This window comes from Heterodontus francisci, chromosome 20 (genome assembly GCF_036365525.1).
Source record: "Heterodontus francisci isolate sHetFra1 chromosome 20, sHetFra1.hap1, whole genome shotgun sequence".
In the NCBI taxonomy this organism is placed as follows: domain Eukaryota; kingdom Metazoa; phylum Chordata; class Chondrichthyes; order Heterodontiformes; family Heterodontidae; genus Heterodontus; species Heterodontus francisci.
Genome location: NC_090390.1, coordinates 36540948 through 36557205, shown reverse-complemented (window position 1 = coordinate 36557205; position 16258 = coordinate 36540948). Strand labels below are relative to the sequence as shown.

At 42.3% G+C, this 16258-nt stretch overlaps 1 protein-coding gene across 3 annotated transcripts in view; it reads left to right on the top strand.

Annotated features, from left to right (window-relative positions):
- The window catches only part of LOC137380572 (1-phosphatidylinositol 4,5-bisphosphate phosphodiesterase epsilon-1-like), a 462747-nt gene that overhangs the window by 77593 nt on the left and 368896 nt on the right, over positions 1-16258 (top strand). The window lies entirely within an intron of this gene.

Sequence of the window (16258 nt, the reverse complement as noted above, 5' to 3'; positions counted from 1 at the left end):
TGGTAGATAGCGAGGAGGATAGCTGTAGGCTGGAGGAAGATATTGATGGTCTGGTCAGATGGACAGAAAAATGGTAAATGGAATTCAGCTTGGTGAAGCGTGAGGTGATGCATTTGGGGAGGTCAAACAAGGCAAAGGAATAAACGATTAATGGGAAAATACTGAGAGGTGTAGAGGAAGTATGGGACCTTGGAGTGAATTTCCACAGATCCCTGAAGGTAGCAGGACAGGTCAATAAGGTGGTTAAGAAGGCATATGGAATCCTTTGCTTTGTTAGCCTAGGTTTAGAATATAAGAGCAGGGAGGTTATGCTGGAACTGTATAACTCATTGGTTAGGCCACAAGTTGAGTACTGTGTGCAGTTCTGGTCACCTCATTACAGAAAGGATGTAATTGCACTAGTGAGGGTACAAAGGATATTTACGAGGATGTTGTCAGGACTGGAAAAATGCAACTATGAGGAAAGATTATATAGGCTGGGGTTGTTATCCTTGGAACAGAGAAGGCTGAGGGGAGATCTGATTGAAACGTACAAAAGTTTGAGGGGCCTGGATAGAGTGGAGGTGAAGGGTCTATTTACCTTAGCAGAGAGGTCAGTGACCAAGGGACATAGATTTAAAGTGATTGGTAGAACAATTCGAGGGGAGATGAGGAAAAACTTTTTCACCCAGAGGGTGGTGATGGTCTGGAGCTCACTGCCTGAAAGTGTAAGTTGAGGCAGAGACCTTCAACTCAGTCAAAAGGATTCTGGATATACACCTCAAGTGCCGTAATCTGCAGGGCTACGGATCAAATGTTGGAAGGTGGGATAAGAATAGGTGGATCGGTTTTCGGTCAGCACAGACACAATGGGCCAAGTGGCCTCTTTCTGTGCCTTAAACTTTCTATGATTCTATGAAATACTGAGGTAAAGTGGGAGTGTTAATGTAAATTGCATGTGAATGCCATAAAAGTGTCCTGGAAGGTTAAACCAGCAACAATTGTTTATTATTGGCTAAGATTTGAAGGAATGTTGAATTGGTTTCACGTATAATGAAAACATAGTTTGCGACTTTTCCAGTAATTTATTCCTTTATTCTTATTCAATGAACTGTGTGTAGAATGTAAGGAGGGCGTTTGGCTTGTTGGTGTTTGTGCGAGTGAGTTATCAACATCACTGAATTAATTATCAGTGAAGGGACTGGGAGATTAAGGGAATCATTTTAACAAAGTTAAATTGAAAACCGTAAGAAGTCTCAGAGTAGAGTGTTCCATCATTTTCCATTAAGCGGGAATGTTCTTTGATTGCTTTTAACTCCTTTCTTCCATTGTATCCAAACTTGTTTACAGTTAACTTTGTCCCCAAATACTTTCAAATGTCCAAAACCAGCTGATATTGTTACTTTAATTTCTGGAATTGTCTGCGCAGAAAGTTGGTCTTCTCACCTGATGTGTGTTGCCGTTTTTGAGTTTCGTTCTCAGTGCTTTTTCAGATTGTGTCCCACCTGAACTAATATAGTAACTGTCCTGAATGGGATCTGAGGTATTGTGATTACATCAATGTGCATTGGTATCACAATGTACATCAATGTTTACAGGACTACTCATCTTGGAAGATTGATCTGAAAGATTATATGCAGGTCCGTATTTTAAAACTGACCTTTCCGTGGCTGTTGGATTGCTTTTATTTAGGAAGAAGTGACTCAGATTTGTAGAAATTACAATGGAAGACTTTATGAAACTGCAGCAGTGTTTTGTGTTGTTAAAGTCAGATTAGCAATGGTTTAGACTTCAAGTATCTGCAAGGATTCAACTGATTCTGTTTCACAGGATGGTGAGGGGCTTCAGAACAAACAATCTGCTGCACATTTCAGTAGTTTTTACAGTAAAAATGACCCAACCAAGGGGATGGATGATAAGAACAGAATTACACAGTGAGAAATAACACCCCATTCAAGGTCTTCCAGTCTGGTTTTCATTCCACTCTTAGCACCAAATCTTCCTGGTTAAAGTCACCAGATGATTTACCTGGATCACGTACCTATGTCTGGCCAGGATCTTGAATTCTGAGCCTGCTGATCCAGAGGTGAGAGAGTTACCTACTGAACTGAGCAGACATGTGAAATATCTGGTCATTGCCACACCTATAGACCATAACTGGGATAGGCAAATGTATGCAAGTGTATGGTTGCTCAGCAGTGGAAACTATAATTCTCCAAGTGTTGAGATTATTGATAAAACTACAATGATGCTGCATCACATCTTGAATCTTTTGAATTAAAACAAAAAGTGCTGGAAATACTCAGCAGGTCTGGCAGCACCTGTGGAAAGAGAAGCAGAGTTAACATTTCAGGCCTGTGGCCTTTCTTCAGAGCTGGCAAAGGTTAGAAAAGAATTAGGCTTTAAGCAAGTGAAGGGGAGGGGGGGGGGGTTGAGGGAGATGAAAGGTCACAGATCTGAAACGTTAACTTTGCTTCCTTCTCCACAGATCTGCCAGACCTGCTGAGTATTTCCAGCACTTGTTATTTTTGTTTCAGATTTCCAGCATCTGAAGTATTTGGCTTTTATTTTGGATCTTTTGATATTTCCAATGGTAGAAAGGTGAAAAATGTTCTTTCCCCAGCACCGTTATGCTGTCTGAGCAGAGAAACATCAAGTAGAATTGTCAGTAAATAAAACAAAATTTGTTAATGCTAATTTTAGCTCAATACAGTCAAGGGGACCACTCTTGCCTGAAGGGGCAAATGCTTACAGCTAAGCTCAGCATCGTTTTAATTGGCTCTGCAGAATGCACTAAGATCCCTGTAGTCTGTACGACAATGTGATGTATGTACAGAGGCAGCTGTAGAATTATACCAATAATTCAGCCTTACAATCAGCACCCTGTTAATCAGATTGAGGCTCCTCATCTACCTACACTCCTAATGCCACTGAACAAATCAAATTGTTTCTACTTTGAACTGACCTGTTTAAGTTTCTTGCCTCTCTGTTCTGTTTTCAGATCTGTTTTTAATAAAGATAAGTTGTACATTGTATAATGGTTAGTGGAGTGTAAACATGCTGTTGTGTGAATATTTCAAAGGCTTATGAAATGATTAACTGTGGACAGAAGTGATAGCTTTGTGATTGCTACTTTTAAGATGGGTGCAGCAGTAAAACAATAAACCTTTATCTATTTTCCCTTTGGTTGCCGCTTTTTGTGGTATCTGTCCAATGTTTGTGAGTACAGATATCTGAGGCGATCTCAGCTGTGCACACAGAGTGCACAGTTACATGATGCAGTTGACATGAACTTGCCGTGTTCCTGCCAAAGGAGAAATTGAGAAGCGTTCTTTTTATTTAAAAAATTATCCTACTTCATTTTTCTTTTATTCGTTCGGGGGATGTGGGTGTCACTGGCTAGGCCAGCACTTATTGCCCATCTCTAATTGCCCTTGAGAAGGTGGTGGTGAGCTACCTTCTTGAACCGCTGCAGTCCATGTGGGGTAGGTACACCAACAGTGCTGTTAGGAAGGGCATTCCAGGATTTTGACCCAGTGACAGTGAAGGAACGGCGATTATAGTTCCAAGTCAGGATGGTGTGTGGTGTGGAGGGGAACTTGCAGGTGGTGGTGTTCCCATGCATCTGCTGCCCTTGGCCTTCTAATGGTGGCGGGTTTGGATAGTGCTGTCGAACGAGCCTTGGTGAGCTGCAGTGCATCTTCGAGATGGTACACACTGCTGCCACTGTGCGTCCGTGGTAGAGGGAGTGAACGTTGAAGGTGGTGAATGGGGTGCCAAATCAAGCGGGCTTATTTGTCCTGGATGGTGTTGAGCTTCTTGAGTGTTCTTGGAGCTTCACCCATCCAGGCAAGTGGACAGTATTCCATCACACTCCTGACTTGTGCCTTGTAGATGGTGGACAGGCTTTGGGGAGTCAGGAGGTGAGTTACTTGCCACAGAATCCCCAGCCCCTTATCTGCTCTTGTAGCCACAACTTTTATGTGGCTGGTCCAGTTCAGTTTCTGGTCAGTGGTGACGCCCAGGATGTTGATAGTGGGGGATTCAGTGATGATAATTCCATTGAATGTCAAGGGAAGGTGGTTAGATTCTCTCTTTTTGGAGATGGTCATTACATGGCACTTGTGTGGCTCGAATGTTACTTGTCACTTATCAGCCCAAGCCTGGATATTTTCCAGGTCTTGCTGCACTTTCACACAGACTGCTTCAGTATCTGAGGAACCGTGAATGGTTCTGAGCATTGTGCAATCACCAGCGAACATCCCCACTTCTGATCTTACGATGGAGGGAAGATCATTGATGAAGCAGCTGAAGATGGTTGGGCCTAGGACACTAGCCTGAGGAACTCCTGCAGTGATGTCCTGGAGCTGAGATGATTGACCTCCAAGAACCACAACCATCTTCCTTTCTGCTAGGTATGACTCCAACCAGCGGAGAGTTTTCCTCCGATTCCCATTGACCTCAGTTTTGCTAGGGCTCCTTGATGCCATACTCGATCAAATGCTGCCTTGATGTCAAGGGCGGTCACTCTCATCTCACCTCTGGAGTTCAGCTCTTTTGTCCACGTTTGGACCAAGGCCGTAATGAGGTCTGGAGCTGAGTGGCCCTGGCGGTACCCAAACTGAGCGTCAGTGCGCAGGTTGTTGCTGAGCAAATGCCACTTGATAACACTGTTGATGACCCCTTCCATCACTTTGCTGATGATTGGGAGTAGACTGATGGAGCGGTAATTGGCCAGATCAGATTTGTCCTACTTTTTGTGCACAGAACATACCTGGGCAATTTTCCACATTGCTGGGTAGATGCCACTGTTGTTGCTGTACTGGAACAGCTTGTTTAGCGGTGTGGCTAGTTCTGGAGCACAGGTCTTCAGTACTATTGCCGGAATGTTGTCAGGGCCCATAGCCTTTTCAGTATCTATTGCCTTCAGCCATTTCTTGATATCATGTGGAGTGAATCGAATTAGCTGAAGTCTGGCATCTGTCATTCTGGGGACTTCAGGAGGAGGCTGAGATGGATCATCCACTCGGCACTTCTGGCTGAAGATTGTTGCAAATGCTTCAGCTTTATCTTTCGCACTGATGTGCTGGGCTCCCCCATCATTGAGGATGGGGATATTTGTGGAGCCATCTCCTCCAGTTAGTTGTTTAATTGTCCACCACCATTCACGGCTGGATGTGGCAGGATTGCAGAGCTTAGATCTGATCCGATGGTTGTGGGATCGCCTAACCCTGTCTATTGCATGCTGCTTCTGCTGTTTAGCATGCATGTAGTCCTATGTTGTAGCTTCACCATGCTGGCACCTCATTTTGAGGTATGCCTGGTGCAGCTCCTGGCATGCCCTCCTGCACTCTTCAGTGAACCAGGGGTGGTTCCCTGGCTTGATTGTAATGGTAGAGTTGGGGATGTGTCGGGCCATGAGGTTACAGATTGTGGTTGATTACAGTTCTTCTGCTGCTGATGGTCCACAGCGCCTCATGGATGCTCTGTTTTGAGTTGCTAGATCTGTTTGAAATCTATCTCAGTTAGCACAATGGGAGTGCCACACAACACAATGGTGGGTACCCTCAGTGTGAAGACCAGACTTTGTCTCTCACTCTTAACAATACTACCATGGACAGATGCATCTGCAACAGGTAGATTGGGGAGGATGAGGTCAAGTAGATTTCTCTCTCTTGTTGGTTCCCTCACCACCTGCCGCAGGCCCAGTCCAGCAGCTAAGTGGGAAAGTTCACCATTTAACACCAGCTTTTTCAAAACATTTGCCCACTGTTTGCTTAAGGTTGTCATTTCAACTCCATGCCACACAAAAAATACTAAGATTTTGCAACTGATTTTAACTCTGCTTGCCCAGTGGGAATAGTGCAGGCGAAAAGTTAAGTTCAGGTTTGGGGACTTTGACCACCGTTTTATTGTGATAGCCATTTTAAGTGGTGACCTTTTGGCTTTAGGAACCACATGCTCCTAATTTCATGGCGAAATCATGGCTCTGCTAAAATCATTCAGGCATGCAATGTTATATTAACTGCGGGCCAACTATGGACCGCACATTCCTGGACTCGTGAGTGAAATATGGTGGCAGGTGGCATCCTGGTCAAAAGAAGTTTTTAAAAATAATTTTGTTTAATGGTTCCTTTTTGGACAGGAGGGGAAAGTGTATAATTTCTCACACCCGCCAGCTGTCCTCCGCATCCTTCCCGGTTTCGGGTGGGAGTTGATGTCGGAAGTGTAAGTGAGGCCTGGAAGTTTTCAGGAAAGCCTGATTTCTGCCCCGAGTTAAAATCAATCCTCTTATTTTACCACTGTAAAAGAGCCTGGTAAAAGGCTTCAGGATATGCCCTAGTGGGAATGGGAACCAATGAGCACACAGTCAAGTGACCAATGAGAAGAGGATGTGATTATGTGTATGGACACGTGCTCTGAAATTTACTGGCTATTCCAGAGTTTAGTCTGGTCTCCTCCCTGTTCCCATCCCTCTGAATTTCTGCATAGCCCTGTTGAATTATTTTTATTCACTTATTGCAGCAACAGTGATTCATAGAATGATACTGCACAGAAGGAGGCCATTTAGCCCATCATGCCTGTACTGGCACTTTGGTGGAGCTAAACCAATTAGTCCCAATCTCCTGCCCTTTCCCCATCACCCTATAATATTTTTCCCTTCAAGTATTTATCCAATTCGCTTTTGAAAGTAACTGTTGAATCTGTTGCCACCACCCTTTCTGCAGCGCAATCTGGATTATAATAATTTGTTGAGCAAAAATAATTTCAGTGGCCATTTTCTTGACAGTGTCTTTCAGGCCTACTGAATCTAGTGAAACTTATTTATTTGGATTTAAATGTAACCTACCTTGATGTACCTTGGTGAAGGAATCAGGAAGGCAAATAACATGTTGGCCTTAATTGCAAGGGGATTGGAGTACAAAAAAAGGAAGTCTTGCTACAACTGTACAGGGCTTTGGTGAGACCATACCTGGAATACCGTGCACAGTTTTGGTCTCCATATCTAAGGAAGGATATACATGCATTGGAGGCAGTAAAGCGAAAGTTCACCAGATTGTTTTCTGGATTGAGAGGGTTGTCCTATGATGAGAGGCTGAGTATTGAGCCTATACTCTCTGGCGTTTGAATGAACAATCTCATTGAACCATACAAGATTCTGAAGGGGCTTGACAGGGTAGATACTGAGAGGTTGTTTATCCTGGCTGAGGAATCTGGACAGGGGGGCACAGTCTCAGGATAATGGGTTGATCATTTAGGATTCAGATGAGGAGAACCTTCTTCACTCGGAGTGTTGTGAATTTTTGGAATTTTCTATCCCAGAGGGTTGTGGATGTTCCATTGTTGAGTATATTTAAAGCTGAGATAGACAGATTTTTGGTCTCTCAGGGAACCAAGGGATATGGGGAGTGGGCAGGAAAGTGGAATTGAGGCAGAAGATCAGCCATGATTGTATTGAATGGTGGAGAAAGCTCAAGGGGCAATATGGTCTACTCCTGCTCCTATTACTTATGTTCTTACCTCTTACTAAAACAAAGCTGAGCACCATGTATTTAAATTCAGGCTGACACTCCAGCAGGGGAGTCCCCTGTGTCCTGGCCAATATTTATCCCTCAGCCAGTATCACTAAAACAGGTTATCTGGTTATTTTCACAATGTTCTTTGTGGGGCCTTGCTGTGTGCAAAATGGCTGCTGCATTTTCCTGCACTGCAACAGTGACTGCACTTTAAAAGTACTTCAGTGATTGTAAAGCACTCTGGGGTGTCCTGAGGTCAAGAATGGCACTATATAAATACAGTTTTTCTTCCTTTCGAAATGGTTTTATACCCTTTCTCATTCACTTTGATTGTAAGTCTTGGTCCTGATACTCGCTCAGTGTTGATTGCCTGCTTTGTTCACTGAGATCGTTAGAAATTGAACTAATTTAATGCTGTGACTAGCCAGCAATTCACTGTGACCCACCTTATTGTGCTGCAGAGGCTTTATTTTCCTCCAGAAAAGAGGTCCCTAATCATGTTTGAAGGTTAGTATGAAGATCTTTATTCATATAAACTCATTGTTGAGCCTTTTAGCTGAAGCTGTTTGTCAATGTTGTACCCCAGCTTTCCAAAAAACAAAAGAACATTTATTTTTCATTATTGTTGATGTAAGTTATTATTATTAAAATACAAGAATTTGGAATCTATGTAAGTGCTGCCATTCATCAACAAATAGACTTATTGTATGTTCCGCAAATGGGCTTTTGTCATTCTTGCATGTGACCTGCATTTTGAATTGTTTCAATTAAAATCACAAGGAAACTGATATAAACTATGAAATATCACTGGTAATTGTGTGTGCATGTGGGGGTGTGGAACAAACGTCAGTCAGATACCTTTCGGTCACTGGTCCTTTCTTTGTACAGTGGGTGCTTATGTGCAATGACTATCATTTGGGACAAGCTGTAGGATGTCTACAGTTTGGTCATGTTAAACCCATATAAAGGATCTAACAAAAGTGCCGTGGAGATTTAAAAAGCTGCAATTTAATTTCTTCAATCCATCCCGCATTCCTGGATACCACCTCTGTCCATATGTACCCTATGTGACCCACTGTTTGGTTTATCACAGAATTGACTGCAGTGTATAATAAAAAGACAAACATAAGTTCCTTCTTTCCAAAAATGTCTTGGATGTGTGTAGCGATAAGGAACTGGCTTTCAAACTTAATTTCCAGCTTACAAACAGCTTCTAAATATATCTAAGGCTAGATAGCCCAGAATGGACAGGTATTTAAAAAATGCAATGTTTAAAATTACTTGTAGCATATCCTATTGTTATAGTCCATTGTGCAACTCAACTAAATTAAACCACAAAGCTTTGTCCTATGATTTAAAAATGTGATCTTAATCTTCTTGAGGTTCCTGATCTGGTACTTCAGGTGTAATCAGGCCATGATGATAATATATATTCTACTCTCCATCAAACAGCTTTAAACTTGGGAGCCTGTTATCCATCCAGGTGTTATTTCCAGATGTAGAATTCCATGAGCAAACACAGCAGTTTTATGTGAACAGATTCATTTGATACACTTGAAAGCTCCTCTGTTTCAAATGCTCTGTGAATATGATGCATGCTTACCTGGGGAAGCTTTATGCAAGCTCTCTATACTTGTTTCCCCACAATGTCAGTAACCAATGAGAACACTGAGTTCATTAAACTCTCAGCATCCAAGTTTGTTCGGATTCTGAACTTTGCATTAAAAGCACTAAATAATTAGCATCGCTGCATTACTGAGAGCAGCAACAATAGACACATTGGGAAAATGTGTGCTTAGTTGTTTGGTTTGCTGTGTATTTGAAAGGGAGGGATGGAAATCTGCAGGATACTTCTACACATAAATGAAAGTTCTCAACAAGGCATATCTTTTGTTTCTTTGGTCCCTATTGATTATATGGAATAGGTTATAAAGTCTCAATTATGCTTACGAGGGGTCAACTTTATGAAAGCTATCTCAAAATGGCAATAACCCACTGACAAGATTAAGATTCATGTTAAACTTGAGCAAATCATTAGTTTTTGATTAATTTGCTTTGGAATTATAGAATTGAAAAATAGCATAGTAATTAATACATTAAAATAGTTAGACCTAATTAACAGCAATTATATAAATCACCTTCTATCTAATAAGTTTATTTTAAGTTTCCAATTAGGATGGAGATACATCTGCGACCCACATCCTGAAATTCTCGTGCCATGTGGGAAGTTCAGGACGCTTCATGTGTCACAGAGGCCCACGTGTGCAGGAACTGCCTGCAGCTGCTCGAACTCAAGCTGAGGGTTTCTGAGCTTGAGGGGAAGCTGCATTCAATGCAGGGCACATGGGTGGCTGAATGTTTCCTGAATCACAGGTTCCAGGAGGTGGTCACCCCACAGCCAAGGGGTAGAACCAGAAGTTGTGATCCATTTTGGAACCAATGACATACAAAGGAAGGGGATTGAGGTCCTGCAGTCAGAGTTTAAGGAGCTAGGGAGAAAGTTAAAAACAGGTCTAGGTAGTAATCTCTGGATTACTCCCAGTGCCACATGGTAGTGGGAGTAGAAATAGGAGGATATTAATCGGGTTAATCAGTTTAAGCAGGTTAATTGTTAATGGTACAGGAGGGAGGGTTTCAGATTACAGCGACATTGGATCAGTTCTGTGGCAAGAGGGACCAGTTCAAGATGGAGGGGTTGCACTTGAACAGAGCTGGGACCAATAACCCTGTGGGTGGGTTAAATGCTGTGGGGGAGGGTTTAAGGTCATTGACTTGAAACGTTAACCATATTTCTGTCACCACAGATGCTGTCAGACATGCTGAGTATTTCCAGCATTTTCTGTTTTTATTTCAGATTTCCAGCATCTGCAGTATTTTGCTTTTGTGTGAGGATTTACACTAATTCTGCATTGGGTCACCAAGATGTAATATTAAACAGTACAAACAATGGGCAGAGAGGACTGTGAGAGACCATTTGAGTTAGAAATAAAACAGAAATAGCTTGATTCATAGAAAATATAAGGAGGTCTAAGTTAGGTTTGAAATGCATATTTGTAAATGCACCAAGTATGGTTAATAAGGTTCGTGCAAATAACCACCTGGGACTATGATGTATTGGTGATAACTGAGTCCTGGCTCAAAAATACAGAGGATTGGATGCTTAATATTCCTGGGTATGAGGTATTCAGGAAAGGTAGGGAAGGAGAAAAAGGATGGGCGTAGCAGTTTTGATTAAGGGAAAAAAATAGTGTTGAAAAAAGAAAATTTCCTTGAGGAGTCAAGGACCGAATCTATTTAGTTAGAGTTAAGAAACAATAGAGAAGCTATTAAGCTAATTGGTGTATCATATAAGCCACCAAATAGTGATAAAGAGATAAAGGAGCATATTTGCTAGGAAACTCTGTGAGGTGCAAGAACTATAGAGTAGCAATAATGGGAGACTGTACCCAATATTGAATGAGGCAGTGATTGTGTTAAGGGCAGAGAATGGGAGAAATTTTTGAAGTGTATTCAGGAGAATTTTCTTGATCAGTATGTCGCCTGCCCAATGAGGAAAGAGGCATTGCTGGATTGACTCCTGGGCAATGAAGTGGATTAAGTGGAGAATGTCACAGTTGGGGAGCATCACGGAAATGATGATCATAGTATCATAAGGTTTAGATTAGTTATGGAGAAGGACATGGAGCAACCTAGAATAAAAATACTTAACTGGAGGAGGGCTCATTTCAGCAAATTGAGGAGGAATCTGTCCTGATAAATTTGCGTCAAAGACTGGCAGGCAGAAATGTAATGGCTTTAAAGAGATGATTCGAGTACAGTCTAGGTATATTCCCACAAGGTGTTCAACAGAATGCAGGAAAAATATATTCCACTAAAAGGAAAGAACAAACTAAACAGTGGATGAATAAACACATTAGGGAACAATTGAGGGTTAGGAAAGGGGCATAAGCACATAGACAGCATGGGAGTGCATGAGAAACGAGAAAATGATAAATAATTCAGAAGGCAAAGAGAAACTATGAAATAAAATTATCAAGGAATGTAAAACAAAATAGTAAAATATTTTATAGGTGCATCAATTAAAAAGAGGAAGGCTGGATGGGAATAGGACCATTAGGGATAGACAGGATAATACCACAGGTAACTATAGAGAGCTGGCAGAAATATTAAATAATTATTTTTATTTGGTATTTAACAAGGAGATAGAACAGGTAGACATGACATTGAATGATGAGATAAGTTCATGTAAAATAAAAAAGGGGATGCATTGAATAAGCTAATCATTCTCAAAGAAGATGAAGCCCCTGGTCCGGATGGATTGCATCCACGACTTTAAAAGAATTTTGGGAAGAGATACCAAAGGCATTACTACACATATTGAATAATGCACAAGAAAAAGGTGTAGTGCCAGAGGACTGGTGGAGAGCTAACGTAATTCCTGTATTTAAGAAGGGGACAGAACATGCCCAGGGAATTATAGACCAGTCAGCTTAACATCGGTGGTAGGAAAAATAATGGAATCCCTACTCAAGGAGAGAAAATAAGAACATCTAGAAAAGAAAAATATAATAATGAATAGTCAGCATGGATTTCAAAAGGGAAAATCTAGCTTGACCAACCTTATTAATTTTTTTGAGGAGGTGTAGGGAGAGTAGACATTGGCAATGCAGTAGATGTAATTTATCTGGATTTTCAAAAGGCCTTCGATAAGGTGCCCTATAACAGACTAATGAATAAGGTCAGAGAATGCAGAGTCAGGAGACAACTGGCAGAATGGATTGCGAGCTGGCTTCAAGTCATAAAGCAGCGAATGAGAGTAAAGGGTAGCTAGTCAGAGTGGCAGAAGTGGTATTCCACAAGGATCGGTGCTAGACCACTGCTGTTCACGAATGACATTAACGATTTGGACTTTGGAATCAAAAACACAATGTCTAAATTTGTGGATGACACCAAATTGGCGGGGATAGTCAATACTGAAAGGCTAGAGAAACAAAGGGATTTTGGAGTACAAATACATCAGTCACCAAAAGTTGCCCCACAGTTTAGCAAGGCCCTACAAACAAAACAAGCACTAGACTTTATTTCTAGAGGGATAGAATTGTAAAGTAGGGAGGTTATGCTAAACTTTGATTAGACCACACTTAGAGTACTACGTGCAGTTTTGGTCGCCATATTATAAAAAATGGTATAGAGGCACTGGAGAGGGTGCAGAGAAGTTTTACAAGGATGATACCTGAAATGTGTGGGGAAATATATCAGAAAAGGATGTACAGGCTGGGTCTCTTTTCTCTTGCAAAAAGAAGGCTGAGGACTGACCTCACTGAGGTCTTCAAAATTATGAAAGGTTTTGATAGGGTGGATACAGAGAGAACGTTTTCACTTGTGGGGAAGAGCATAACTAGAGGCCATTGATATAAGACAGTTACCAAGAAATCCAATAGGGAATTCAGAAGAAACTTCTTTATTCAAAGAGTGGTGAGAATGTGGAACTTGCTACCAGGGAGTAGTTGAAGCAAATAGTACAGAGTATTTAAGGAGAGGCTAAACAAGCATATGAGGGAGAAGAGAATAAAGGGTTAGGATGATAGATTTAGATGAGGAAAGATGGGAGGGAGCTCAAGTGGACCATAAATGTTAGCATGGACTAATTGGGCTGAATGACCTGTTTCTGTGCCATATATCCTATGTAAGAGGAAAATGGAGGGCAAGCAAAGCCAGAGCTCCTGGATGACGAAGGAGTTAGAGAGCACGATGATGCAGAAAAAGGGGCATTTGCCAGATGTCAGCTTGATAATGTAAGGGTGAATCAGGCACAATATAAAAAGTACAGAGGAGAAGCAAAAAAAGGAAATAAGAGGGGCAAAGAGACAATACGAGAATAGATTGGCAGCTAATATAAAAGGGAATCCAAAGGTCTTCTCTCGGCATATTAACGGTAAAAGGGTTGTAGAGGAGAGATGGGGCCAATTAGGGACCAAAATGGAGATCTATTGGTGAAGTCAGAAGGCATGGCTGGAGTACAATGTTTCCTCTAGCATGCGCAGACTTGTGGCCCTGCAGCAACCAGAAAGTTCCCACACTGGCTGCGCATAAGTTAGCCCCTTTAAATTACTGCATATGCATGGCCGCACAAAAAAATGTAAAGGGTCCGTACACTTAAACAAATTGACTGCACACTATAAAAATGATTACAGAGAACATTGCTGAGATAGTAAGTTAGAATTAGAACATTACAGCGCAGTACAGGCCCTTCGGCCCTCGATGTTGCGCCGACCTGTGAAACCATCTGACCTACACTATTCCATTTTCATCCATATGTCTATCCAATGACCACTTAAATGCCCTTAAAGTTGGCGAGTCTACTACTGTTGCAGGCAGGGCGTTCCACGCCCCTACTACTCTCTGAGTAAAGAAACTACCTCTAACATTTGTCCTATATCTATCACCCCTCAACTTAAAGCTATGTCCCCTCGTGTTTGCCATCACCATCCGAGGAAAAAGACTCTCACTATCCACCCTATCTAACCCTCTGATTATCTTATATGTCTCTATTAAGTCACCTCTCCTCCTCCTTCTCTCCAACGAAAATAACCTCAAGTCCCTCAGCCTTTCCTCGTAAGACCTTCCCTCCATACCAGGCAACATCCTAGTAAATCTCCTCTGCACCCTTTCCAAAGCTTCCACATCCTTCCTATAATGCAGTGACCAGAACTGCACGCAATACTCCAGGTGCGGTCTCACCAGAGTTTTGCACAGCTGCAGCATGACCTCATGGCTCCGAAACTCGATCCCCCTACTAATAAAAGCTAACACACCATATGCCTTCTTAACAGCCCTATTAACCTGGGTAGCAACTTTCAGGGATTTATGTACCTGGACACCAAGATTTCTCTGTTCATCTACACTACCAAGAATCTTCCCATTAGCCCAGTACTCTGCATTCCTGTTACTCCTTCCAAAGTGAATCACCTCACACTTTTCCGCATTAAACTCCGTTTGCCATCTCTCAGCCCAGCTCTGCAGCCTATCTATGTCCCTCTGTACCCTACAACATCCTTCGGCACTATCCACAACTCCACCGACCTTCGTGTCATCCGCAAATTTACTAACCCACCCTTCTACACCCTCTTCCAGGTCATTTATAAAAATGACAAACAGCAGTGGCCCCAAAACAGATCCTTGTGGTACACCACTAGTAACTAAACTCCAGGATGAACATTTGCCATCAACCACCACCCTCTGTCTTCTTTCAGCTAGCCAATTTCTGATCCAAAGCTCTAAATCACCTTCAACCCCATACTTCCGTATTTTCTGCAATAGCCTACCGTGGGGAACCTTATCAAACGCCTTACTGAAATCCATATACACCACATCCACTGCTTTACCCTCATCCACCTGTTTGGTCACCTTCTCGAAAAACTCAATAAGGTTTGTGAGGCACGACCTACCCTTCACAAAACCGTGCTGACTATCGCTAATGAACTTATTCTTTTCAAGATGATTATAAATCCTGTCTCTTATAACCTTTTCCAACATTTTACCCACAACCGAAGTAAGGCTCACAGGTCTATAATTACCAGGGCTGTCTCTACTCCCCTTCTTGAACAAGGGGACAACGTTTGCTATCCTCCTGTCTTCCGGCACTATTCCTGTCGACAATGACGACATAAAGATCAAGGACAAAGGCTCTGCAATCTCCTCCCTAGCTTCCCAGAGAATCCTAGGATAAATCCCATCTGGCCCAGGGGACTTATCTATTTTCACACTTTCCAAAATTGCTAACACCTCCTCCTTGTGAACCTCAATCCCATCTAGGCTAGTAGTGAATTAAGTGGATGGAGAAATGGAGAGATGAAAGGTTTGAATGACAAAATTCCAAGGTAGGTCCAAAATGGCTGAGTCCTGTGCTGTTGAGCTTTCATGTCCAATTGAGAGAGCAGACAGGGCTTCAGTTTAATGTCTCATTTGAAAGTTGGCATCTCTGGCAGTGCAGCACTCTTTCATCCTAAACATTTGCTCGAGTCTCAGGGGTGGGACTTGAACCTACAACCTTCTGATTCAAATTCTGTCACCCAGGCATCCCTGTGAAGTACTACATGGCCACAAGTTTTCCACCCTCTTCTCTGCAGGAACACCCTCCAGAGCTGCAGCCAAGAGCCAACTGCCATGAGACAATGGCCGACTCAGTCCCAAGACCATTGTGTCTACCATTTTCTGCTATTCATGCCCTAGGGTGGCACTCAGATGGACCACTAGCAAATCCTGCCATTTCAGACAGGCGGCTGAGCAGCAACATGCAGTTGGCGCCCGGGAGTTAAAGTTACCCAGGCTTCATGACACTAAGGCACCAGGCCAGGGGGTTTGGGGGTGGTTTGTGGTGATGGTGGGGCATTCACCAGGGTTTCTGCCTTTCTCTAGTTTCTTTCCTTTCTCCTCTCACGTACAGACTTAGCTAATAATTTCTCTCGGGAAGGAAATTTTAATTGTCCAAGCCACCTGGGCTATACTGTAAATGAATTATCTTAAACTGGAAACATTTATCCCAATCATTTAAGTAATTATTTTGTCTCTAAATGGTTAATATCTGAGCTAAGATGGAAGATAATTTGAATCCAGATAAATTGCTTGTACCTAAGTAAGGAAACATGAAGTTGCAGTCAATTCATGGTCAACATTGCTCTGTCACCTCATGCGGGGCCTGAGAGCTCTCATGTAATAACGTATGGTGCAATAGAGATCGACAGAAGAAGAAAATATAAAGT